The 27,156-nt window shown below is 46.7% G+C and overlaps 1 protein-coding gene across 1 annotated transcript in view; it reads right to left on the bottom strand.

The window, feature by feature from the left end:
- ARPC1A (actin related protein 2/3 complex subunit 1A) overlaps positions 1–4,413 on the bottom strand; it is a 52,526-nt gene extending 48,113 nt beyond the window's left edge. Inside the window, exon 1 of the mRNA XM_040439399.1 lies at positions 4,285–4,413. The gene's annotated coding sequence lies outside the window, so the exon portion shown is untranslated. The remainder of the gene's footprint in view (positions 1–4,284) is intronic.
- Positions 4,414–27,156: the final 22,743 nt, after the last annotated feature.

The following is a 27,156-nucleotide window of genomic DNA, read 5'->3' as shown; positions in this document are numbered from 1 at the left end:
GACCCCCCCCATATACTGTGAAGACAGACCCCCCCCATATACTGTGAAGACAGACCCCCCCCCATATACTGTGCAGACCCCCCCCCCCATATACTGTGAAGACAGACCCCCCCCATATACTGTGAAGACAGACCCCCCCCATATACTGTGCACAGACCCCCCCCCATATACTGTGCGACCCCCCCCCATATACTGTGCAGACAGACCCCCCCCCATACTGTGCAGACAGACCCCCCCATATACTGTGCAGACAGACCCCCCCATATACTGTGCAGACAGACCCCCCCATATACTGTGCAGACTTACCCGCATATACTGTGCAGACCCCCCCCATATACTGTGCAGACCCCCCCCATATACTGTGCAGACCCCCCCCATATACTGTGCAGACCTACCCCCATATACTGTGCAGACCCCCCCCCATATACTGTGCAGACCCCCCCCATATACTGTGCAGACCCCCCCCCATATACTGTGCAGACCCCCCCCCCCATATACTGTGCAGACCCCCCCCCCCCATATACTGTGCAGACAGACCCCCCCCCATATACTGTGCAGACAGACCCCCCCATATACTGTGAAGACAGACCCCCCCCATATACTGTGAAGACAGACCCCCCCCCATATACTGTGCAGACCTACCCCCATATACTGTGCAGACCCCCCCCCATATACTGTGCAGACAGACCCCCCCCATATACTGTGCAGACAGACCCCCCCATATACTGTGAAGACAGACCCCCCCCATATACTGTGCAGACCCCCCCCATATACTGTGCAGACCCCCCCATATACTGTGCAGACCCCCCCATATACTGTGCAGACAGACCCCCTCCGTATACTGTGCAGACAGACCCCCTCCGTATACTGTGCAGACCCCCCCCATATACTGTGCAGACCTACCCCCATATACTGTGCAGACCTACCCCCATATACTGTGCAGACCCCCTATATAATAGAACCTATTTATAAGCGAACAATATGACAATTGCTCCTGCAAAGGGTTAAAAGCGCTTTTGTGAAATAAATATTTATACTACCCTCGGCGCTTGCGCACTGGGACGTAATTTTTCCCTACCCCCACACTGCGCATGCGCGTATATCGGGTGGATTTTATGAGTTAACCGCGCTTGCGCACTGGGCCGTAATTTTTCCCTACCTCGGCTCCCCGACGCATGCGCAGTGTCCCAGTGTGCTGCTGAAATCGGCAGTGAGATTTTCACTAGTCTGGCCTTTTGCGCATGCGCAGATTGTAAAAACTAAGACACGCCTCCATACGTCATCGCCGATGCGACAGGAAGTCAGGGGGTAGGGAAATCTAACGAGGAAGGGTAATGTAACGCTACAACGGTCTGTGACTCATTGGATTCTTTTAACTAATAAACTGTCAGACGATTCTCTGAGTCCCTGCACTACGCTCCCTGTGCTGTGAGTCTCTGATTGGTTGGAGGGAGGGGCGGGGCGGAGCTAGCTTCCACTGTCGGCTCCTATTACACAGTGCCTGCTGCTGCCTGTGAAGCTGTTAGCTGTGCGAGATGCAGGGGCAGGCTGCGGACTGACACAGACACATAGAAGCGGTGCACAGGTATCGGCAGTGGTATCGGGGACATTTGCACGAGTACATGTACTCGTGCAAATGCCCGGTATCGGTCCCGATACTGGTATCGGGACATCCCTAAAGATGACACTATATGGCTCAATCTTCAAGCGGATCCGTTCCCCATTGACTTTCAATGTAAAGTCTGAACGGATCCGCTCAGGCTACTTTCAGACTTAGAAAATTTTCTAAGTAATAATGCAGACGGATCCGTTCTGAACGGATGCAAACGTCTGCATTATCGGAGCGGATCCGTCTGATGAAACATCAGACGGATCCGCTCCGAACGCTAGTGTGAAAGTAGCCTTAGGTTCGGGGACAGGGAACCCCCACCATCAGGGGGTCACCCTGGACTGAGCAGTTATTAGGGCTGTTAGGGTAAGCATTGTGTCTGCCCTGCCCTTTCCTCAGACCCTGTCCTATTTTTGATGTGATCCTCGAACCGTCTAAGTCTACTGACAGTATTGTATCACTTGTAAATGCTCTGTTTAGGGGTCACTACTCCCCTGTCAAAAGAAATGTATATATAATCCTTTTGAATTGTAGTACACTCTGTTGGTATATACATACCTATACCCGCACTATCACTGATAAAGGTATTTTTAAAAGTCACTAATTCTAAAAAGTAATATATATAAAACCCACGTGATAATAAAATCCAATAGAAATCAAACTACTAGGCAATTTAATCTGTGAACACGGATAAAATAGAGCAAGCATCCGTGCTAAAAAAAAAACCAAAAAACGGACAGTGCTAAAACACTTATGCTACACACATTAAAATGAACGGGGACGTGTGCGGTCTGTGGAGAACACGTACAGCGCACACCCATGGAACACCGACGTGTGAATTAGGCTTAAGGGTACTTTCACATTACCGTTTGGAGTTTCTGCTTTTAAGATCCGGCAGAGGATCTTAAAATTGGGCCCAAACAGTTTTGTTTAGGGCCAATGTATTGTGAATGGGGTATGCTCATTCAGGATGCCTTCCGTTCCAGTAGCATTCCGTTTCACGACCGGACATAAAGTAGCAGCAAGCCGTGGTTTTGTGTCCGGTCATTGAAACAGAACAAACAGGATTCATCACTAACAACAATGTAAGTCAATAGTGCAAGATCGGCTTTTTTCTGACACGAAAAAAACCGGTCACCCATTAACTTACAATATTGTTAGTGACGGATCCGGTTTCTTCTGTTTGGCATTAATATAACCACATGCGAACAGAACGGATGCATTAAACACAATGGAATCGTTTTGGCCCAGCTGTGAAAACCGTGTACGGGAACAGCGTCCCGCCTATAGGAGCGAGTCCGCGGGGGCAGCGTCCCGCCTATAGGAGCGGGTGCAGCGTCCCGCCTATAGGAGCGGGAGCGCGCGGGCAGCGTCCCGCCAATAGTAGCGGGTGCGCGTGGGGGCAGCGTCCCGCCTATAGGAGCGGGTGCGCGGGGGCAGCGTCCCGCCTATAGGAGCGGGTGCAGCGTCCCGCCTATAGGAGCGGGTGCGCGGGGGCAGCGTCCCGCCTATAGGAGCGGGTGCGCGGGGGCAGCGTCCCGCCTATAGGAGCAGGTGCGCGGGGGCAGCGTCCCGCCTATAGGAGCGGGTGCGCGGGGGCAGCGTCCCGCCTATAGGAGCGGGTGCGCGGGGGCAGCGTCCCGCCTACAGGAGCGGGTGTGCGGGGGCAGCGTCCCGCCTATAGGAGCGGGTGCAGCGTCCCACCTATAGGAGCGGGTGTGCGGGGGCAGCGTCCCGCCTATAGGAGCGGGTGCGCGGGGGCAGCGTCCCGCCTATAGGAGCGGGTGCGCGGGGGCAGCGTCCCGCCTATAGGAGCGGGTGCGCGGCGGCAGCGTCCCGCCTATAGGAGCCGGTGCGCGGGGGCAGCGTCCCGCCTATAGGAGCGGGTGCGCGGGGGCAGCGTCCCGCCTATAGGAGCGGGTTCGCGGGGGCAGCGTCCCGCCTATAGGAGCGGGTGCGCGGGGGCAGCGTCCCGCCTATAGGAGCGGGTGCGCGGGGGCAGCGTCCCGCCTATAGGAGCGGGTGCGCGGGGGCAGCGTCCCGCCTATAGGAGCGGGTGCGCGGGGGCAGCGTCCCGCCTATAGGAGCGGGTGCGCGGGGGCAGCGTCCCGCCTATAGGAGCGGGTGCGCGGGGGCAGCGTCCCGCCTATAGGAGCGGGTGCGCGGGGGCAGCGTCCCGCCTATAGGAGCGGGTGCGCGGGGGCAGCGTCTCGCCTATAGGAGCGGGTGCGCGGGGGCAGCGTCCCGCCTATAGGAGCGGGTGTGCGGGGGCAGCGTCCCGCCTATAGGAGCGGGTTCTGCCTGTCATCAATTTACTATGCAGTATGAATGCCATAGTGTAGATGTCTATATAGGGGGCTGCTGCGGCATTCACATGGTGCATACAATACAGGCACTGTCCCCATGTACACAGGACAACCTCTGGACACTGCCGGTGATATATATATAAAACCGCTGTTACTTCTCTCCGTTCACACCTATGTGCGGTCACACTACGTCTGAATGGACTAATGTATTACAAGGCGACAGGTCCATTTTGAAGGAACCCGGAAATGGGCGCACCCGCGGCCCTTCCTCCTCAGCTGCAGGGATCTTGTAGAAATAAATGCTTTATTCCACGTATCCAGCTCATAAGACTCAGCACCCCATGTAAGGCTGCCCAGAGGGCCACTTACCCCGGCGAAAACGATTCGCGGACTCTGGTCAGTCAACGCGAACCAAGCAATGGAATGGAGGACAGGAGAGAAGCACTGCGCACGCGTGCAGCCGGCCAGCAGGGTGGGGCCGTGTCCTATACAATCCAGTCTTCTGCGCCTGCGCAGCGACAGGGACGATCTGTATGAGTTATGTGAGGTGTAGTAATAAGGTAACTAGCTCCAATACCTGGTAGAAGGACTGTGAAAAGTGTGACATTAAATCTGGACTGAAAGAGTTTATTTTATTTTAAATCTCTACGCATTTTAAGCATTCAAGTTGCTGCATTAAATGATTTTCACCGTGCAGTAAAAATGCTGTTGGTTTGCACCTTTCCCAACAAAAAGTACTGGCTAAGTTAAGTCACACCCAAAGGGGTTGTGGTTGTGGTTGTGGGGATGCGGCTTAACACAGGGTCAACATGTGGCTCCCAGTATTAATAGTGCCCCATTAATGCCCCCAGTAATATTTATGACTCAATTAGTGCCCCCCCAGAATAATGCCCCCATTAGTTCCCCTAGTAATATAAATGCCTTCATTAGTGCCCCCCCCCCAATTAATAATGCCCCCAGTAATAGCAATGCCTCCATTAGTGCCCCCCATAATTAACAATGCCTCATTAGTGCCCTGAGTAATAGTAATGCCTCCATTAGTGCCCACCAGAATTCATAATGCCCCATTAATAGTTATGCCTCCATTAGTGGCCCCCCAGAATTAGCAATACCCCCAGTAATAGTAATGCCTCTATTAGTGCCCCCCAGAATTGATAATGCCCCCATTAGTGCCCTAAGTAATAGTAATGCCTCCATTAGTGCCGACCAGAATTAATAATGTCCCCATTAGTGCGCTCAGTGATAGCAATGCCTCCATTAGTGCCCACCATAATTAATAATGTCCCCATTAGTGCGCTCAGTGATAGCAATGCCTCCATTAGTGCCCACCATAATTAATAATGTCCCCATTAGTGCCCTCAGTAATGGCAATGCCTCCATTAGTGCCCCCAGAATTAATAATGTCCCAGTAATAGCAATGCCTCCATTAGTGCCCCCCAGAATTAACAATGCCCCATTAGTGCCCTGAGTAATAGTAATGCCTCCATTAGTGCCCCCCAGAATTAATAATGCCACCATTAGTGCCTTGAGTAATGGCAATGCCTCCATTGGTGCTCCCCAGAATTAATTATTCCTCCATTAGTGTCCCCAGTAATAGTAATGCCTCCATTAGTGCTCCCCAAAATTAATTATGCCCCCGGTAATAGCAATGCCTTCATTAGTGCCCCCCAGAATTAATAATGCCCCCATTAATAGTCATGCCTCCATTAGTGCCTCCCAGAATTAATAATGACCCCATTAGTGCCCCGAGTAATAATAATGCCTCTATTAGTGCCCCCCAGAATTACTAATGCCTCCATTAGTGCCCCCCGGTAATAGTAATGTCTCGATTAGTGTCCCCCAGAATTAATAATGCCCCCATTAGAGCCCTGATTAATAGTAATGCCCCCATTACTGCCCCCCAGAATTAATGCCCCCATTAGAGCCCTGATTAATAGTAATGCCCCCATTACTGCCCCCCAGAATTAATAATGCCCCATTAGTGCCCTCAGTTATGATAATGCCTCTATTAGTGTCCCCGAGAATTACTAATGCCTCCTTCTCTTCTCTGTGCAAAACAAAAAGCACTAACCTCAACCATTTGATGGTGCCGCTGTGAACACTCGCTGCTGACTGGAAGCTCAGGACAGGACCTGCACTCCAACGTGATGAAGTCTCGCAGGTCCTGTCCTGCACATCCAGTCAGCAGCAAGTTTTCACAGAGGCGTGATCAAATGGAGGAGGCAAGATTTTTTTTTCTTTTCTTTTTAACACAAGTGGTGGGGCGGGATTTAAAGGCTGTACTAATGAGCGCTCCACAATGGAATTATTATTGCCAGAAGAAAAAAATGACTGGCTTGGCTGGCAACTCTACTCAGATCAGACCCCCCCAAAACAGATCCCCAATCCTCATCAAACCCCACAATCAAAATCCAAACCTCCATCAGCCTCACAATGATCAGACCCACCTGCAGCCACAGATCAGACATAAAAAAAAAATAAACTTACCTCTCCTGCTTCATGCGGCGATGCCACTCTCCACTCCCTGGTCTTTTTCCGGTCCGTGCTGCACTGTGAATAGACGTCGCCCGGAAGAAGACCAAGGAGAGGCGAGTACTGCTAGTGGAGCGCTAGACTCATTGCTCCCCCACCTCCTGCATACTGGTGACCACTTCCATAATGGCAGCAATCATTAGCAGTCGCTCTATAAGAAGCGCTAGAATTTTTCCACCACTTATAGTGGGAAAAAAGTGCGTCTTATAGGGTACAAATACAATAAATATTATCACCAACATATTTCCCAAAAAAATTATAATATATAGATAGATATAGAGAGAGAGGGGGGGGGGAAGACACATATGCATAGGCATATATAGACAATAGGTATCTATATACACGTAAAGACACATTATATATGTATATATACAAACCGGATTCCAAAAAAGTTGGGACACTAAACAAATTGTGAATAAAAACTGAATGCAATGATGTGGAGATGGCAAATGTCAATATTTTTTTTGTAATGGAACGTAGATGACAGATCAAACGTTTAATCCGAGTAAATGTATCATTTTAAAGGAAAAATACGTTGATTCCAATTTTCACGGTGTCAACAAATCCCCAAAAAGTTGGGACAAGTAGCAATAAGATTCTGGAAAAAGTAAATTTGAGCATAACGAAGAGCTGGAAGACTAATGAACACTAATTAGGTCAATTGGCAACATGATTGGGTATAAAAAGAGCTTCTCAGAGTGGCAGTGTCTCTCAGATGCCAAGATGGGTAGAGGATCACCAATTCCCACAATGTTGAGCAGAAAGATAGTGGAGCAATATCAGAAAGGTGTTACCCAGCGAAAAATTGCAAAGACTTTGCATCTATCATCATCAACTGTGCATAACATCATCCGAAGATTCAGAGAATCTGGAACAATCTCTGTGCGTAAGGGTCAAGGCCGTAAAACCATACTGGATGCCCGTGATCTTCGGGCCCTTAAACGACACTGCACCACAAACAGGAATGCTACTGTAAAGGAAATCACAGAATGGGCTCAGGAATACTTCCAGAAACCATTGTCAGTGAATACAATCCACCGTGCCATCCGCCGTTGCCAGCTGAAACTCTACAGTGCAAAGAAGAAGCCATTTCTAAGCAAGATCCACAAGCTCAGGCGTTTTCACTGGGCCAGGGATCATTTAAAATGGAGTGTGGCAAAATGGAAGACTGTTCTGTGGTCAGACGAGTCACGATTCAAAGTTCTTTTTGGAAATCTGGGACGCCATGTCATCCGGACCAAAGAGGACAAGGACAACCCAAGTTGTTATCAACGCTCAGTTCAGAAGCCTGCATTTCTGATGGTATGGGGTTGCATGAGTGCGTGTGGCATGGGCAGCTTGCATGTCTGGAAAGGCACCATCAATGCAGAAAAATATATTCAGGTTCTAGAACAACATATGCTCCCATCCAGACGTCATCTCTTTCAGGGAAGACCCTGCATTTTTCAACAAGATAATGCCAGACCACATTCTGCATCAATCACAACATCATGGCTGCGTAGGAGAAGCATCCGGGTACTGAAATGGCCAGTCTGCAGTCCAGATCTTTCACCTATAGAGAACATTTGGCGCATCATAAAGAAGGCCCAAGACGATTGAACAGTTAGAGGCCTGTATTAGACAAGAATGGGAGAGCATTCCTATTTCTAAACTTGAGAAACTGGTCTCCTCGGTCCCCAGACGTCTGTTGAGTGTTGTAAGAAGAAGGGGAGATGCCACACAGTGGTGAAAATGGCCTTGTCCCAACTTTTTGGGGATTTGTTGACACCATGAAATTCTGATTCAACATATTTTTCCCTTAAAATGGTACATTTTCTCAGTTTAAACTTTTGTTCCGTGATTTATGTTCTATTCTGAATAAAATATTAGAAGTTGGCACCTCCACATCATTGCATTCAGTTTTTATTCACGATTTGTATAGTGTCCCAACTTTTTTGGAATCCGGTTTGTATATACACACACACACACTACACAGACACACATACAGTGGATATATAAAGTCTACACACCCCTGTTAAAATGTCAGGTTTCTGTGATGTAAAAAAATGAGACAAAGATAAAACATTTCAGAACTTTTTCCACCTTTAATGTGACCTATAAACTGTACAACTAAATTGAAAAGCAAACTGAAATCTTTTAGGTAGAGGGAAGAAAAAAAATATAAAAATAAAATATGGTTGCATAAGTGTACACACCTTTAAACTAATACTTTGTTGAAGCACCTTTTGATTTTATTACAGCGCTCAGTCTGTTTGGGTATGAGTCTATCAGCATGGCACATTTTGACTTGGCAAGATTTGCCCACTCTTCATTGCAAAAACACTCCAAATCTGTCAGATTGCGAGGGCATCTCCTGTGCACAGCCCTCTTCAGATCACCCCACAGATTTTCAATCGGATTCAGGTCTGGGCTCTGGCTGGGCCATTCCAAAACTTTAATCTTCTTCTGGTGAAGCCATTCCTTTGTTGATTTGGATGTATGCTTTGGGTTATTGTCATGCTGAAAGATGAAGTTCCTCTTCATGTTCAGCTTTCTAGCAGAAGCCTGAAGGTTTTGTGCCAATATTGACTGGTATTTGGAACTGTTCATAATTCCCTCTAGCTTAACTAAGGCTCCAGTTCCAGCTGAAGAAAAACAGCCCAAAGCATGATGCTGCCACCACCATGCTTCACCGTGGGTATGGTGTTCTTTTGGTGATGTGCAGTGTTGTTTTTGCGCCAAACATGTCTTTTGGAATTATGGCCAAAAAGTTCAACCTTGGTTTCATCAGACCATAACACCTTTTCCCACATGCTTTTGGGAGACTTCAGATGTGTTTTTGCAAAATGTAGCCTGGCTTGGATGTTTTTCTTCATAAGAAAAGGCTTTTGTCTTACCACTCTACCCCATAGCCCAGACATATGAAGAATACGGGAGAGGGATCTGGATAGATTGGAGGCTTGGGCAGATAAGTGGCAGATGAGGTTTAACACTGACAATTGTAAAGTTATGCACATGGGAAGGAATAATGCAAGTCACCCGTACATACTAAATGGTAAAACACTCGGTAAGGCCTCATGCACACAACGGACGGGTCCGTAGGTCCGTGTCCGTTTTTTCTTCCGTGGGTCTTCCTTGATTTTTGGAGGATCCACGGACATGAAGAAAAAGTCATTTTGGTGTCCGCCTGGCCGTGCGGAGCCAAACAGATCCGTCCTGACTTACAATGCAAGTCAATGTGGACAGATCCGTTTGACGTTGACACAATATGGTGCAATTGCAAACGGATCCGTCCCCCATTGACTTTCAATGTAAAGTCAGGAGTTAATATACCATAGGATCAGAGTTTTCTCCCCAACGCACCAATGATGGGGGAAGGTGATTTTAGTTAGGGGGGGGGGGGGGGAGGGGAGGCCTCACTGGCCACCAATGATGGGGGAAGGTGATTTTAATTAGGGGGGGGAGAGGGGAGGCCGCACTGGCCACCAATGATGGTGGGGTGATTTTAATTGGGGGGGAGGGGAGGCTGCACTGGCCACCAATGATGGGGGAAGGTGATTTTAATTTGGTGGGGGGGGGAGAGGGTAGGCCTCACTGGCCACCAATGAATATAATACTGGGGAGGGAGGGGGGCCGCACTGGCCACCAATGAGTTAAATACAGGGGAGGGAGGGGGGCCGCACTGGCCACCAATGAGTTAAATACAGTGGAGGGAGGGGGGCCGCACTGGCCACCAATGAGTTAAATACAGGGGAGGGGGGTCTGCCCCCTCCTGCCTGGCAGCACCTGATCTCTTACAGGGGGCTATGATACGCACAATTAACCTCTCAGGTGCAGCACCTGAGGGGTTAATTGTGCGGATCACAGCCCCCTGTAAGAGATCGGGTGCTGCCAGGCAGGAGGGGGCAGTCATGTACAAAGTTCTTAGTATATTCTAACTTGAAGCGTCCCCATCACCATGGGAACGTCTCTGTGTTAGAATATACTGTCTGATTTGAGTTTTCACAAACTGCGATCCATCTGTGTGAAAGTAGCCGACGGCCACGGATCACGGACGCGGATGCCAATCTTGTGTGCATCCGTGTTTTTTCACAGACCCATTGACTTGAATGGGTCCGTGAACCATTGTCCGTCAAAAAAATAGGACAGGTCATATTTTTTTGACGGACAGGAAACACAGATCACGGCCGCGGATGAACAACGGTGCATTTTCCGAGTTTTCAACGGACCCATTGAAAGTCAGAAAATCACGGAAAACGGAACAACGGCCACGGATGCACACAACGGTCATGTGCATGAGGCCTAACACTGACATGGAAAAGGATCTAGGAATTTTAATAAACAGCAAACTAAGCTGCAAAAACCAGCATCAGGCAGCTGCTGCCAAGGCCAATAAGATAATGGGTTGCATCAGAAGGGGCATAGATGCCCGTGATAAGAACATAGTCCTACCACTTTACAAATCGCTAGTCAGACCACACATGGAGTACTGTGTACAGTTCTGGGCGCCTATAAACAAGGCAGACATAGCAGAGCTGGAGAGGGTCCAGAGGAGGGCAACTAAAGTAATAACTGGAATGGGGCAACTACAGTACCCTGAAAGATTATCAAAATTAGGGTTATTCACTTTAGAAAAAAGACGACTGAGGGGAGATCTAATTACTATGTATAAATATATCAGGGGTCAGTACAGAGATCTCTCCCATCATCTATTTATCCCCAGGACTGTGACTGTGACGAGGGGACATCCTCTGCTTCTGGAGGAAAGAAGGTTTGTACACAAACATAGAAGAGGATTCTTTACGGTAAGAGCAGTGAGACTATGGAACTCTCTGCCTGAGGAGGTGGTGATGGTGAGTACAATAAAGGAATTCAAGAGGGGCCTGGATGTATTTCTGGAGCGTAATAATATTACAGGCTATAGCTACTAGAGAGGGGTCGTTGATCCAGGGAGTTATTCTGATTGCCTGATTGGAGTCGGGAAGGAATTTTTTATTCCCCTAAAGTGGGGAAAATTGGCTTCTACCTCACAGTTTTTTTTTTTTGCCTTCCTCTGGATCAACTTGCAGGATGACAGGCCAAACTGGATGGACAAATGTCTTTTTTCGGCCTTATGTACTATGTTACTATGATTGCTGTCACATGTACCACACAGCCAGTATTTGGCCTTATGCACACAACAGTATTTTTTCACGGTCCGCAAAACGGGGTTCCGTTTTTCCGTGATCCGTGACCGTTTTTTTCGTCCGTGGGTCTTCCTTGATTTTTGGAGGATCCACGGACATGAAAAAAAAAGTCATTTTGGTGTCCGCCTGGCCGTGCGGAGCCAAACGGATCCGTCCTGAATTACAATTCAAGTCAATGGGGACGGATCCGTTTGACGTTGACACCATATGGTGCAATTTCAAACGGATCCGTCCCCCATTGACTTTCAATGTAAAGTCAGGAGTTAATATACCATAGGATCAGAGTTTTCTCCAATCCGATGGTATATTTTAACTTGAAGCGTCCCCATCACCATGGGAACGCCTCTATGTTAGAATATACCATCGGATTTGAGTTAGATCGTGAAACTCAGATCCGACAGTATATTCTAACACAGAGGCGTTCCCATGGTGATGGGGACGCTTCAAGTTAGAATATACTGAGAACTGTGTACATGACTGCCCCCTGCTGCCTGGCAGCACCCAATCTCTTACAGGGGGCTGTGATCCGCACAATTAACCCCTCAGGCGCTGCACCTGAAGGGGTTAATTGTGCATATCATAGCCCCCTATAAGAGATCAGGGGCTGCCAGGCAGCAGGGAGCAGACCCCCCTCCCTCCCCAGTTTTAATTTCATTGGTGGCCAGTGCGCCCCCCCCCTCCCTCCCTCTATTGTATTATCATTGGTGGCCAGTGTGCGCCCCCCCTGGCCCCCCCTCTATTGTATTAATATTATTGGTGGCCAGTGAGCGGCCTCCCCTCCCCCCCCCCCCGATCATTGGTGGCAGCGGAGAGTTAGAAGCATCATACTTACCTGCGAGCTGCGATGTCTGTGACCGGCCGGGAGCTCCTCCTACTAGTAAGTGACAGGTCTGTGCGCGCATTGCTTAATGATCTGTCACTTACCAGTAGGAGGAGCTCCTGGCCGGTCACAGACATCACAGCTCGCAGGTAAGTATGATGCTTCTAACTCTCCGCTGCCACCAATGATCGTGGGGGGGGGGGGGTGGGGGCGGGGGAGAGGGGAGGCCGCACACTGGCCACCAATGATATTAATACAATAGAGGGGGGGCCGGGGGGGCGCACACTGGCCACCAATGATAATACAATAGAGGGAGGGAGGGAGGGGGGGCCGCACTGGCCACCAATGAAATTAAAACTGGGGAGGGAGGGGGGGTCTGCCCCCTGCTGCCTGGCAGCCCCTGATCTCTTATAGGGGGCTATGATATGCACAGTTAACCCCTTCAGGTGCAGCACCTGAGGGGTTAATTGTGCGGATCACAGCCCCCTGTAAGAGATCGGGTGCTGCCAGGCAGCAGGGGGCAGTCATGTACACAGTTCCCAGTATATTCTAACTTGAAGCGTCCCCATCACTATGGGATCGCCTCTGTGTTAGAATATACTGTCGGATCTAAGTTTTCACAAAGTGAAAACTCAGCTCTGAAAAAGCTTTCATACAGACGGATCTTCCGATCCTTCTGTATGAAAGTAACCTACGGCCACGGATCAAGGACGCGGATGCCAATCTTGTGTGCATCCGTGTTCTTTCACGGACCCATTGACTTGAATGGGTCCGTGAACCGTTGTCCGTCAAAAAAATAGGACAGGTCATATTTTTTTGACGGACGGGAAACACGGATCACGGATGCGGCTGCAAAACGGTGCATTTTCCGATTTTTCCACGGACCCATTGAAAGTCAATGGGTCCGCGAAAAAAAACGGAAAACGGCACAACGGCCACGGATGCACACAACGGTCGTGTGCATAAGGCCTTTGCCAGATATTTCTACAGCTCTATTAATGTTGCTGTAGGCCTCTGGTAGCCTCCCAGACCAGTTTTCTTCTCGTCTTTTCATCAATTTTGGAGGGATGTCCAGTTCTTGGTAATGTTACTGTTGTGCCATATTTTCTTCACTTGATAATGACTTCACTGTGTTCCATGGTATATCTAATGCCTTGGAAATTCTTTTGTACCCTTCTCCTGACTGATACCTTCTAACAATGAGATCCCTCTGATGCTTTGGAAGCTCTTTGTGGACCATACGGCTAAGAAAATTTCAGGAAAGACCAACTAGAGCAGCTGAACTTTATTTGGGGTTAATCAGAGGCACTTTAAATGATGGCAGGTGTATGCTGACTCCTATTTAACATGATTTTGAATGTGATTGCTAAATTCTTAACACAGCTACATCCCCAGTTAGAAGAGGGTGTGCACACTTATGCAACCACATTATTTATTTATGTTTGTTTTCTTCCCTCCACCTAAAAGATTTCATTTTGTTTTTCAATTGAATAGTACAGTTTATACGTCACATTAAAGGTAGAAAAAAGTTCTGAAAGATTTATCTTTGTCTCATTTTTTTACAGCACAGAAACCTGACATTTTAACAGGGTGTGTAGACTTTTTATATCCACTGTATATAGAGCCAAATCTGTATTTCGGGTATGAGTATAGGCTAACTGGATCAATAATTTGTGTATTCAAGTGACTCATTTAGGCCAAACGGTGTTAGGGTATTAAGGCGAAAAATCCAAAACATCTCTTTGTGAAATAACAATTGGTAGGATTGTAGTGTCCATTCAATTGTGGTTACTCGTAGAGAGGTAGGATCTCCATTGTGGGACAATGCAAAATGACGTTAAACTCTATGGGTCATTACTTTCCTAGTGATGTTTGAACGGTGTTCATTCATTCTCTCCCTTAAAGTCTGAGTGGTACATAAAATAGCTTACAGGGGCATTGTAATAGATAAACAACGTTAGTGGTCCCGCAATCCATCCTGTGTCGGATGTTTATGGTCACTTCATTATGTGGAACTGAGACCTCTTTCGCATTTTGTGTGATAATGGTGCAACATTTGCACCTCCTAATTTTGCACTTGTAGGTCCCTGTGTCTTGCTGTTTTGGGATGTGCTTGATGTCAGTATACAAATTTGGGACAGGAGGGGGCTAACAGGTTTTTTAGTGTCTTGGCCCTACGAAAAATAATGGTGTGGACTTGAGGGAAAATTATTCCTTATAATTTATATATCTATATATTTATACATCTATGTGCATATATAAATACATACAGTGGGATGCGAAAGTTTGGGCAACCTTGTTAATCGTCATGATTTTCGTGTATAAATCGTTGGTTGTTACGATAAAAAATGTCAGTTAAATATATCATATAGGAGACACACACAGTGATATTTGAGAAGTGAAATTAAGTTTATTGGATTTACAGAAAGTGTGCTATAATTGTTTAAACAAAATTAGGCAGGTGCATAAATTTGGGCACTGTTGTCATTTTATTGATTCCAAAACCTTTAGAACTAATTATTGGAACTCAAATTGGCTTGGTAAGCTCAGTGACCCCTGACCTACATACACAGGTGAATCCAATTATGAGAAAGAGTATTTAAGGGGGTCAATTGTAAGTTTCCCTCTTTTAATTTTCTCTGAAGAGTAGCCACATGGGGGTCTCAAAACAACTCTCAAATGACCTGAAGACAAAGATTGTTCACCATCATGGTTTAGGGGAAGGATACAGAAAGCTGTCTCAGAGATTTCAGCTGTCTGTTTCCACAGTTAGGAACATATACAGGGAGTGCAGAATTATTAGGCAAGTTGTATTTTTGAGGATTAATTTTATTATTGAACAACAACCATGTTCTCAATGAACTCAAAAAACTCATTAATATCAAAGCTGAATATTTTTGGAAGTAGTTTTTAGTTTTAGCTATTTTAGGGGGATATCTGTGTGTGCAGGTGACTATTACTGTGCATAATTATTAGGCAACGTAACAAAAAACAAATATATACCCATTTCAATTATTTATTTTTACCAGTGAAACCAATATAACATCTCAACATTCACAAATATACGTTTCTGACATTCAAAAACAAAACAAAAACAAATCAGTGACCAATATAGCCACCTTTCTTTGCAAGGACACTCAAAAACCTGCCATCCATGGATTCTGTCAGTGTTTTGATCTGTTCACCATCAACATTGCGTGCAGCAGCAACCACAGCCTCCCAGACACTGTTCAGAGAGGTGTACTGTTTTCCCTCCTTGTAAATCTCACATTTGATGATGGACCACAGGTTCTCAATGGGGTTCAGATCAGGTGAACAAGGAGGCCATGTCATTAGATTTTCTTATTTTATACCCTTTCTTGCCAGCCACGCTGTGGAGTACTTGGACGCGTGTGATGGAGCATTGTCCTGCATGAAAATCGTGTTTTTCTTGAAGGATGCAGACTTCTTCCTGTACCACTGCTTGAAGAAGGTGTCTTCCAGAAACTGGCAGTAGGACTGGGAGTTGAGCTTGACTCCATCCTCAACCCGAAAAGGCCCCACAAGCTCATCTTTGATGATACCAGCCCAAACCAGTACTCCACCTCCACCTTGCTGGCGTCTGAGTCGGACTGGAGCTCTCTGCCCTTTACCAATCCAGCCACGGGCCCATCCATCTGGCCCATCAAGACTCACTCTCATTTCATCAGTCCATAAAACCTTAGAAAAATCAGTCTTGAGATATTTCTTGGCCCAGTCTTGACGTTTCAGCTTGTGTGTCTTGTTCAGTGGTGGTCGTCTTTCAGCCTTTCTTACCTTGGCCATGTCTCTGAGTATTGCACACCTTGTGCTTTTGGGCACTCCAGTGATGTTGCAGCTATGAAATATGGCCAAACTGGTGGCAAGTGGCATCTTGGCAGCTGCACGCTTGACTTTTCTCAGTTCATGGGCAGTTATTTTGCGCCTTGGTTTTTCCACACGCTTCTTGCGACCCTGTTGACTATTTTGAATGAAACGCTTGATTGTTCGATGATCACGCTTCAGAAGCTTTGCAATTTTAAGAGTGCTGCATCCCTCTGCAAGATATCTCACTATTTTTGACTTTTCTGAGCCTGTCAAGTCCTTCTTTTGACCCATTTTGCCAAAGGAAAGGAAGTTGCCTAATAATTATGCACACCTAATATAGGGTGTTGATGTCATTAGACCACACCCCTTCTCATTACAGAGATGCACATCACTTAATATGCTTAATTGGTAGTAGGCTTTCGAGCCTATACAGCTTGGAGTAAGACAACATACATAAAGAGGATGATGTAGTCAAAATACTCATTTGCCTAATAATTCTGCACGCAGTGTAGAGGAAATGGAAGACCACAGGCTCAGTTCAAGTTAAGGCTCGAAGTGGCAGACCAAGAAAAATCTCGGCTAGACAGAAGCGACGAATGGTGAGAACAGTCAGAGTCAACCCACAGACCAGCACCAAAGACCTACAACATCATCTTGCTGCAGATGGAGTCACTGTGTATCGTTCAACCATTCGGCGCACTTTACACAAGGAGATGCTATATGCGATAGTGATGCAGAGGAAGCCTTTTCTCCGCCCACAGCACAAAAAGTGCTGCTTGAGGTGGGCTAAAGCACATTTGGACAAGCCAGCTTCATTTTGGAATAAGGTGCTGTGGACTGATGAAACTAAAATTGAGTTATTTGGCAATAACAAGGGGCGTTATGCATGGAGGAAAAAGAACACAGCATTCCAAGAAAAACACCTGCTACCTACAGTAAAATATGGTGGTGGTTCCATCATGCTGTGGGGCTGTGTGGCCAGTGCAGGGACTGGGAATCTTGTCAAAGTTGAGGGACGCATGGATTCCACTCAGTATCAGCAGATTCTGGAGACCAATGTCCAGGGATCAGTGACAAAGCTGAACCTGCGCCGAGGATGGATCTTTCAACAAGACAACGACCCTAAACACTGCTCAAAATCCACTAAGGCATTTATGCAGAGGAACAAGTACAACGTTCTGGAATGGCCATCTCAGTCCCCAGACCTGAATATAATTGAAAATCTGTGGTGTGACTTAAAGAGAGCTGTCCATGCTCGGAAGCCATCAAACCTGAATGAACTAAAGATGTTTTGTAAAGAGGAATGGTCCAAAATACCTTCAACCAGAATCCAGACTCTCATTGGAACCTACAGGAAGCGTTTAGAGGCTGTAATTTCTGCAAAAGGAGGATCTACTAAATATTGATTTCATTTCTTTTTTGTGGTGCCCAAATTTATGCACCTGCCTAATTTAGTTTAAACAATTATAGCACACTTTCTGTAAATCCAATAAATTTGATTTCACTTCTGAAATATCACTGTGTGTGTCTCCTATATGATATATTTAACTGACATTTTTTATCGTAACAACCAACGATTTATACAGGAAAATCATGACGATTAACAAGGTTGCCCAAACTTTCGCATCCCACTGTATATATTTATATTTCATATATGTATGAATATCTCTCACACTGTATTTTTTTAAGTTTTTTATATGACAGATTATTCCTTGACATCTAAGGACTTGGCGGAGATTTTTATTCAGTATCCTCCTTTTTATTCCGCATCCTCCTTTTTATTTAGTATTGTCCTTTTTACACCATATTAACCACCTCGGACCGCTGTACGCAGATTCGCATTCCGGAGGTGGCAGCGCTGCGCACAATCACGCATATACGCGTCATCTCGCGAGACGCGAGATTTCGCTCAAAGCCGGCCCGCGCATGCGCATCGCGGGCCGGCAAAATTCAAAGAACAAGTTCGTCACCAGCCTGCCAGCAACGATCATTGGCTGGCAGGCTGGCGATTTTCAAAAAATCCAATCAAAAGTCATATAACAGATCATATTAGTAAATATGATCTGTTATATGGCTTGTCTGCTCCTGTGCTGGTCCTTTTCGTCGGTTGGATCCAGCACAGGAGCAGACTGAACTGTGAGTACACCAAACACTACACCTTAGCCCCAGATCACCCCCCTGCACCCCAATTAACCCTTTGATCACCCCTTTGATCGCCCCTGTCAATCACTAGTGAAAGGAAAAAAAGTGATCAGTGTAAACTGTCACTTTTTTTTTTTCACTGGTATTGGCTGTTAGGTTTTAGGGATAGTTTAGGCCCCTTGGTTAGGTAGTTAGCGTCAGTTAGCGCCCACCCCACCGCACCGCAGTCACTTTTATTCGCTGAATAGCGTATCGCTAATCAGCATTTGTACTTTTATAGTATCTGTAAGTGATCAAAACTGATCACGGTCAGATCTATAATAGTATTAGTGTCACTTTAGTTCACCCTCCACCCAAAACGCAGTGTTTGCCCGATCAGGCCTGATCGGTCGCCCACACGTGCGTTCACCCACGCCCGCCCCACCGCAGTGACAAAAAATATATATTTTTTGATCACTGCACATTCATTTTACACGCACTGCGGCGATAATAAAATCAGTTTTGATATTTTTTATCAACCGCAGCGGCCTCCGGTACTTCGCTAGCCTCCCCTTTGTAAGACAGGCTTGCTTTTTTTCTTGGGTAGTCTCAGGGAATACCCCTAAATTTAGTAGTCCAAAATGTCAAACAGGGGGTATTCTTCTGAAGAGGCCTACAGGATTCTGACCCAGTCGGATGAGGAGTGGGAACCCTCATCTGACGAATCTAGCGGGTCAGAATATGAACCTGTGGAAAGCAGTGGCTCTCTGACCCAAAGTTCGGACGAGGAGGTGGAGGTCCCTGGCAGCACCAGGCGTACCCGGCCCCGTGTCGATAGACCACAGGTTGCGCAGGATCCGCTTCAAGAGCAGCAGAGTGGGGCTGTCGCTGCCGGATCACGTGGTGAGGCATACACCAGCAGCGCAGCCCTCCCTGGACCTAGTACCAGCACTGGCGTACAACATGGTGACGTGGCGAGCACCAGAAGGGCAGTTGAAGCTGGTACGGTGGCACGTGCACTAGTTACCCCGTCGCAGCCACCGCACAGACAGGCCCGTAGAGCCCCTAGAATCCCTGAGGTGCTGGCAAACCCTGATTGGCAGTCACCAACTTCAGCCGCACCTGTAGTTCCCCCTTTCACCGCCCAGTCTGGAGTTCGGGTTGAGACAGCTCAAATCGGTTCGGCCCTGGGATTTTTTTAACTGTTCTTGACTGCGGAGCTCTTGGACTTAGTCGTGGCAGAGACAAACCGGTATGCCACACAATTTATATCCGCCAACCCGGGAAGCTTTTATGCCCAGCCTTTCCGGTGGAAACCAGTCCAAGTTTCCGAAATTAAAAATTTTTTGGGCCTTCTCCTCAACATGGGCCTGACAAAAAAGCATGAATTGCGGTCATATTGGTCCACGCACCCGATTCATCACATGCCCATGTTCTCTGCTGCTATGTCCAGGGCACGATTTGAAGCCATCCTCCGTTTCCTGCATTTTAGCGACAACACCACCTCCCGTCCCAGAGGCCACCCAGCTTTTGACCGGCTCCACAAAATTCGGCCCCTCATAGACCATTTCAACCAGAAATTTGCAGATTTGTATACCCCCGAGCAAAACATCTGCGTAGACGAGTCCCTAATACATTTTACCGGGCGCCTTGGCTTCAAACAGTACATCCCAAGCAAGCGTGCCCGGTATGGGGTCAAATTGTATAAGCTCTGTGAAAGGGCCACAGGCTATACCCACAAATTTCGGATCTATGAGGGAAAAGATCAGACCCTGGAGCCGGTCGGTTGCCCTGACTACCTGGGGAGCAGTGGGAAGACAGTCTGGGACTTGGTGTCACCCTTATTTGGCAAGGGGTACCATCTTTATGTGGACAATTTTTACACAAGTGTGGCCCTCTTTAGGCATTTGTTTCTAGAACGGATTTGCGCCTGTGGCACCGCGTGAACTAGTCGCGTGGGCTTCCCCCAACGGCTTGTAACCACCCGTTTTGCAAGGGGGGAGAGGGCTGCCTTGTGTAACGAAGAACTGCTCGCAGTGAAATGGAGAGACAAGCGTGACGTTTACATGCTCTCCTCCATTCACGCAGACACGACAATCCAAATCGAGCGAGCAACACGTGTCATTGAAAAGCCCCTCTGTGTCCACGACTATAATGCGCTCATGGGAGGGGTGGACTTCAATGACCAGATGTTGTCTCCGTATTTAGTTTCCCGCAGAACCAGACGCTGGTATAAGAAGGTGTCTGTATATTTAATTCAATTGGCGCTGTACAATAGTTTTGTTCTCTACAGTAAGGCTGGGAGAACACGATCTTTCCTCAAATTCCAGGAAGAGATCATCGAGAACCTCCTTTACCCAGGAGGTTCCGTGGCCCCATCCACCAGTGTAGTTAGCCGTCTACACGAGCGACATTTCCCCAGTGTCGTTCCTGGTACCTCAACCCAACCGTCACCCCGAAAAAGATGTCGTGTCTGTAGCAGGAGTGGAATAAGGCGTGACACCCGCTATTTCTGTCCTGACCTATGCTTTGGTGAGTGTTTCCGGAAGTACCACACACAGGTACACCTAGCATAGGGATTGCATCTCACAGGACAGGCACACAGGGCTATTAGGGCCCTTTTACTCTCAGCTGCTGCAAACCTCTCCTTTCACCTGGGATAAAGTGCATAACGTACTTCGCCACATCTTTGGGCGATTTGCGCTTTGCACATTGTCCCATGGGGAAGGAGAGGTTTGTTCTATAAAGGTAAAAAAAACGAAACAAAAAAAAAATTACCGGTAAGTAAAAAAGTTAAAAAAGTTAAAAAAAAGTTAATATGTTCTGTTCTAAAGTTAATAAAGTTATTGCTTTGCGGCCTGGTTTTTTCTTTTTTGTTTTGTTTTTTTTACCTTCCAGGTGGACCAACCGATCGACCAGCTGCAGCACTGATGTGCATTCGGACAGAAGCATTGCGCTGCTGTCAGATTACACGCAAGTCGGTGTATGCGGCGCTGCAAGACGAGATTTCTCCTCTGCAGTAAAAGATATGTTTGCCGAGGCATATGAGCTGAGGAGGTGGCGGTGTTCATATACTTTGGCAAACACTTTGTATATATATAAAAAAAAAAATCCCGGCAATGATTTATTCATCCACATCGATTGATGTGAATGGAGAAATCTGGTTTGCCAGGGCATACGAGCTGAAGTGGGTATGGATGTTGGGCGGAGCTCCTATGTCCTGGCAGACGCCTTTCCCCTCCTTTTTCTTTTTTTGGCAGAGATTTTTTCATCCACATTGATCGATGCGAATGAAGAAATCTGTGCCGTTCATTTTTTTCTTTCAGCCCAGAGGCTGAACGGAAAAAAAAAATCTCATTACCCGTATGCTCAATATAAGGAGAATAGCAGAAACTCCTAATGCTGGGCATACATGTAATGATTGCGGAGACCCTCAAATGCCAGGGCAGTACAAACACCCCACAAATAACACCATTTTGGAAAGAAGACACCCCAAGGTATTCGCTGAGGGGCATATTGAGTCCATGAAAGATTGAAATTTTTGTCCCAAGTTAGCGGAAAGGGAGACTTTGTGAGAACAAAATCAAAAAAACCAATTTCCGCTAACTTGTGCCAAAATTTTTTTTTTTCAATGAACTCGCCATGCCCCTCATTGAATACCTTGGGGTGTCTTCTTTGAGAGAAATATCTTGGCAAAAGACAACTTTTCCCATTTTTTTTATACAAAGTTGGCATTTGACCAAGATATTTATCTCACCCAGCATGGGTATATGTGAAAAGACACCCCAAAACACATTCCTCAACTTCTCCTGAATACAGAGATACCAGATGTGTGACACTTTTTTGCAGCCTAGGTGGGCAAAGGGGCCCATATTCCAAAGAGCACCTTTCGGATTTCACAGGTCATTTTTTACAGAATTTGATTTCAAACTCCTTACCACACATTTGGGCCCCTAGAATGCCAGGGCAGTATAACTACCCCACAAGTGACCCCATTTTGGAAAGAAGAGACCCCAAGGTATTCGCTGATGGGCATAGTGAGTTCATAGAAGTTTTTTGTCACAAGTTAGTGGAATATGAGACTTTGTAAGAAAAAAAAAAAATCATTTTCCGCTAACTTGTGACAAAAAATAAAAAGTTCTATGAACTCACTATGCCCATCAGCGAATACCTTACGGTGTGTACTTTCCGAAATGGGGTCATTTGTGGGGTGTTTGTACTGTCTGGGCATTGTAGAACCTCAGGAAACATGACAGGTGCTCAGAAAGTCAGAGCTGCTTCAAAAAGCGGAAATTCACATTTTTGTACCATAGTTTGTAAACGCTATAACTTTTACCCAAACCATTTTTTTTTTACCCAAACATTTTTTTTTTATCAAAGACATGTAGAACAATAAATTTAGAGCAAAATTTATATATGGATCTCGTTTTTTCTGCAAAATTTGACAACTGAAAGTGAAAAATGTCATTTTTTTGCAAAAAAAATCGTTAAATTTCGATTAATAACAAAAAAAGTAAAAATGTCAGCAGGAATGAAATACCACCAAATGAAAGCTCTATTAGTGAGAAGAAAAGGAGGTAAAATTCATTTGGGTGGTAAGTTGCATGACCGAGCAATAAACGGTGAAAGTAGTGTAGGTCAGAAGTGTAAAAAGTGGCCTGGTCTTTCAGGGTGTTTAAGCACTGGGGGTTGAGGTGGTTAATTATTAATTATATTAGATCACATAGTACTTCTTCAAATAACCATTATGTAATTCCATTGAAAAATACTCTCTCTATATATATATATTTTTTTTATCCCTAATACTACATTGTATCCTCTTCTCCCCAATATAACATATTAGATTACGCTGAAGAGGACTGCGTTCCACAGTGGAACGCACCGCCGACGCTACACGTGTCCCTAGCAATAACTATCTGTTGCGTTCCATCGTGGAACGCACATCCATCGCAACCAACTTCCTGGCGCTGGTGTGCCTTTCACTTTAGAGAGAAAACCGGAAGTGACGTCCATACTAACGTCACTTCCACTCCTTTGCACCTCTCCTCGACAAACCACACTCTGCTGCCTCATTCAAGAACCAGGTTTTCTCCTCCTGGCTTCTGTTATCGATCTAAGAGAGAAATATATATTTATACTCATTGTTGAAACACTTTGAAAAATTGTTAAAAATATTTAGAATATGCGTTCCACTGTGGAACGCAAAATACCGAAAGTAACGCACCCCATGACGTCACTTCCGGTATAGCGGTTCCGCATTTTTTGAGACACACCAACCTATGTATAAAATGCTGCTATTTTATGTATGTTTTATACTGATATTATGTCATACCCCACTCTGACGATGTGCGGAGGTCGACCAGGATAGCAGCACGAGTTTAGTGTTTGTTTTGGAGCCGTGCTGGATCCGCCTCTCATCAAGTGCACTTGGTGGGGTCATTAGTTTAAATAGTACACCAGTCCAGTGCTCTGGGCGGATTATACTAATCATTGTGGTCTTGGAAGCTAGGAAGGAAGGTTGGCTGTCTGCTCCAGCTCAGGAAGATAAGTGTTATTTCAAGTTTGGTTGTTTTGTGTCATCTATCCCATCCAGGTTCTGTGCGAGCAGGCTGCTCCTATTTCCCTACTTCACCATCTCAGAGAATTCAGGGTTTTGTCAGCCCAGGCACGGGGACACCTCATACCTACCTTAAAGGTCTGTAGGTGGGCTGAGCAGTGCAGGGAAAGAGGTCAGGCATTAGTTAGGAGGTGACCCTTCCCCTGTCTCTCGCCCAGAGCCTGGTTGGTGCGTTATCTGTTAGACTGAGTGCACGCCCGCCGTGACATTATAATCCGCCATACTGTGACTACCATCACTCAGCGCTTTTGTGATGGCGTCAATTGATGCACTGGTTGACCGCATGCAGGGTTTATCCCTAGAGGTTGCGGATCTGTGTCGTTCGGTCACACAGTGTCAGAGAGTTCTGGCATCAGGTACAGGTCAAATTGGTGGGGAGCCTAAAGTCGCTCTTCCCGAGAAATTTACAGGGGGTACGGATGATTTTTTCCGCTTTAAATAGTCATGCAATTTGTACTTTCGACTGCGTCCATTTTCGTCAGGTAATGAAGATCAGAGGGTTGGTATCATCATGTCTTTGCTTAAAGGGGACGCGCAATCCTGGGCTTTTTCTCTGCCGCCCGGTTCTCTGGCTCTCCGGTCGGTGGAGGAATTTTTCAAAGCCCTGGGATTGATTTACGATGACCCAGATCGGGTCTCGATGGCAGAATCGAGATTGCGTAACTTACCACAGGGTAAACATACTGCAGAGGGTTACTGCACAGAGTTTAGGAGGTGGGCTACTGAGTCGGGGTGGAACGACCCTGCGTTACGTAGTCAGTTTTGTCAAGGGTTATCTGAAAGGTTGAAGGATGCCCTGGCTTTTCATGAGTACCCGGATACTTTAGAGAATGCAATGTCTTTGGCTATACAGTTGGATAGACGTATCAGAGAGAGGTGTAAGGGTCCCTCCGTGCAGGGGATCCCTCCTGCGTGTGGTTTTGTTTCTCCTACTGCCCAGGGTGATATTACTCATAACTCTGGGGTAGGGGAGGAACCCATGGAGTTAGGTCAGGTATCTTGCCATTCTGATAGTAGAGACTTTAGAAAAGTGCACAATCTATGTTACTTTTGTGGAAAGAGGGGTCATTTTGTTTTTACTTGTCCTTATGTTAAATCACAGGTGGAAGAGAAAAAGAAAAAAGAAAAAAAAACTTCCCTCAGTATGAATGGTGTGGTGGAGCAGACAGGTATGCAAGCTCCCTGCAGTTCCCGTTTTCTCCTTTCAGCTATGGTGGCGCTAGAGTCAAAAAATGTGTTTGTTGATGTATTCCTTGATTGTGGTGCTAGGGTAAACCTAATTGACTTTCTTTTTGTTCAAGGCCTGGGAGTAAGTACTTGCACGTTAGAGAACGAGATTCATGTTTTTGCAATTGATTCTTCCCCTCTTTCTCAAAGGAGCCTTACTCACATTGTTCATGGCATTCACTTAAGGGTGGGTGATTCACATGCTGAAATTATTTCTTGTTTTGTCATGAAGGATTTGCCAGCTCCTATAGTTTTGGGGTTGCCATGGTTGACTAGACATAACCCAATTATAGACTGGCAAGCGAAACAAATCATTTGTTGGAGCGAGTTTTGTTCGGATAATTGTCTTGGCACATCTATCTCTGGTGTGTCCATCACGGCTTTACCTCAGTATCTCTCGGATTTTGCGGATGTCTTTTCGGAGGGTGGGGCTCAGGAATTGCCCCCTCATCGAGACTATGATTGTCCAGTTAATCTCATTCCTGGGGCTAAGTTGCCAAAGTCTCGGCTTTACAACCTCTCTCAACCCGAAAAAGAGGTCATACGAAAGTATGTCGCCGAGAGTTTGGCAAAGGGTCATATTAGACCATCTAAGTCTCCAGTGGCAGTAGGTTTGTTCTTTGTGAAGAAAAAAGATGGATCACTGAGACCGTGTTTGGATTTCCGGGAATTGAACTGTATTACAATCCGGGATCCGTATGCCCTGCCTTTGATCTCTGATCTTTTTGATCAGATTGTTGGAGCCAAGGTGTTCTCCAAGTTGGATTAGAGAGGAGCCTACAATCTGATCAGGATCAAGGAGGGGGATGAGTGGAAAACGGCCTTCAATACGCACGAGGGTCATTTTGAGAACCTGGTGATGCCTTTTGGGTTGACGAACGCGCCAGCAGTATTTCAGCGATTCGTCAATGACATTTTTCATCACTTGGTGGGGAGGTTCGTAGTAGTTTACCTGGATGACATGTTAATTTATTCTCCTGATCTGAAGACCCATCAGGATCATGTGAGACAGGTTTTGACGATCCTTCGGGAGAATAAGTTGTATGCCAAATTGGAAAAATGTTTGTTTGCGGTGCAAGAGCTTCTGTTCTTGGGATACATGCTTTCCGATTCCGGTTTTCGTATGGACCCCGAAAAGGTCGGGGCGGTTCTGGAGTGGGACCGACCAGGGAATCAGAAAGCTTTGATGCGATTCTTGGGGTTTACGAATTATTATAGAAAATTTTTTTCGAATTATTCTACCCTAGTAAAACCTCTTACTGATATGACCAAGAAGGGCGCTGATGTCTCTGTCTGGTCGGATGAGGCATTGCAGGCCTTTTCGGCTGTTAAGGAGCGTTTTGCGTCTGCTCCCATTCTGGTACAGCCGGATGTGTCTCAGCCATTCGTAGTGGAGGTTGATGCATCAGGGGTGGGGGTTGGGGCGGTGCTGTCACAGGGTTCATCTCCTGGCAAGTGGGTCCCGTGTGCCTTCTTCTCCAAGAAGCTCTCGGTCGCCGAGAGGAATTATGATGTTGGAGATAGAGAGTTGTTGGCTATCAAGTTGGCCTTTGAGGAATGGCATCACTGGTTAGAGGGGGCGTCTCACCCCGTTACGGTGTATACTGACCATAAGAATTTGGCTTACCTGCAATCTGCCAAGCATCTGAACCCTAGACAGGCCAGATGGTCACTGTTTTTTACCAGGTTCAATTTCGTGGTTACCTTTCGCCCAGGGGTCAAGAACGTCAAGGCAGATGCCTTGTCTCGCAGCTTTCCTGGGGGAGGTGATTCAGAAGATCCGGCGCCAATTTTGGCGGATGGGGTGGTGGTCTCCGCTCTGTACCCTGAATTGGAGATGGAGGTGTTGGGAGCCCAGGAGGGGGCTCCTGGTTCTTGTCCCCCAGGGCGGTTGTGTGACGGATGGTGTAACAGAAAACTAGAAGACACAAATG

Source organism: Bufo bufo, chromosome 7 (assembly GCF_905171765.1).
Source record: "Bufo bufo chromosome 7, aBufBuf1.1, whole genome shotgun sequence".
NCBI lineage: Eukaryota > Metazoa > Chordata > Amphibia > Anura > Bufonidae > Bufo > Bufo bufo.
Note: the sequence above shows the minus strand (reverse complement) of the source record. Positions and strands in the feature narration are given on the sequence as shown.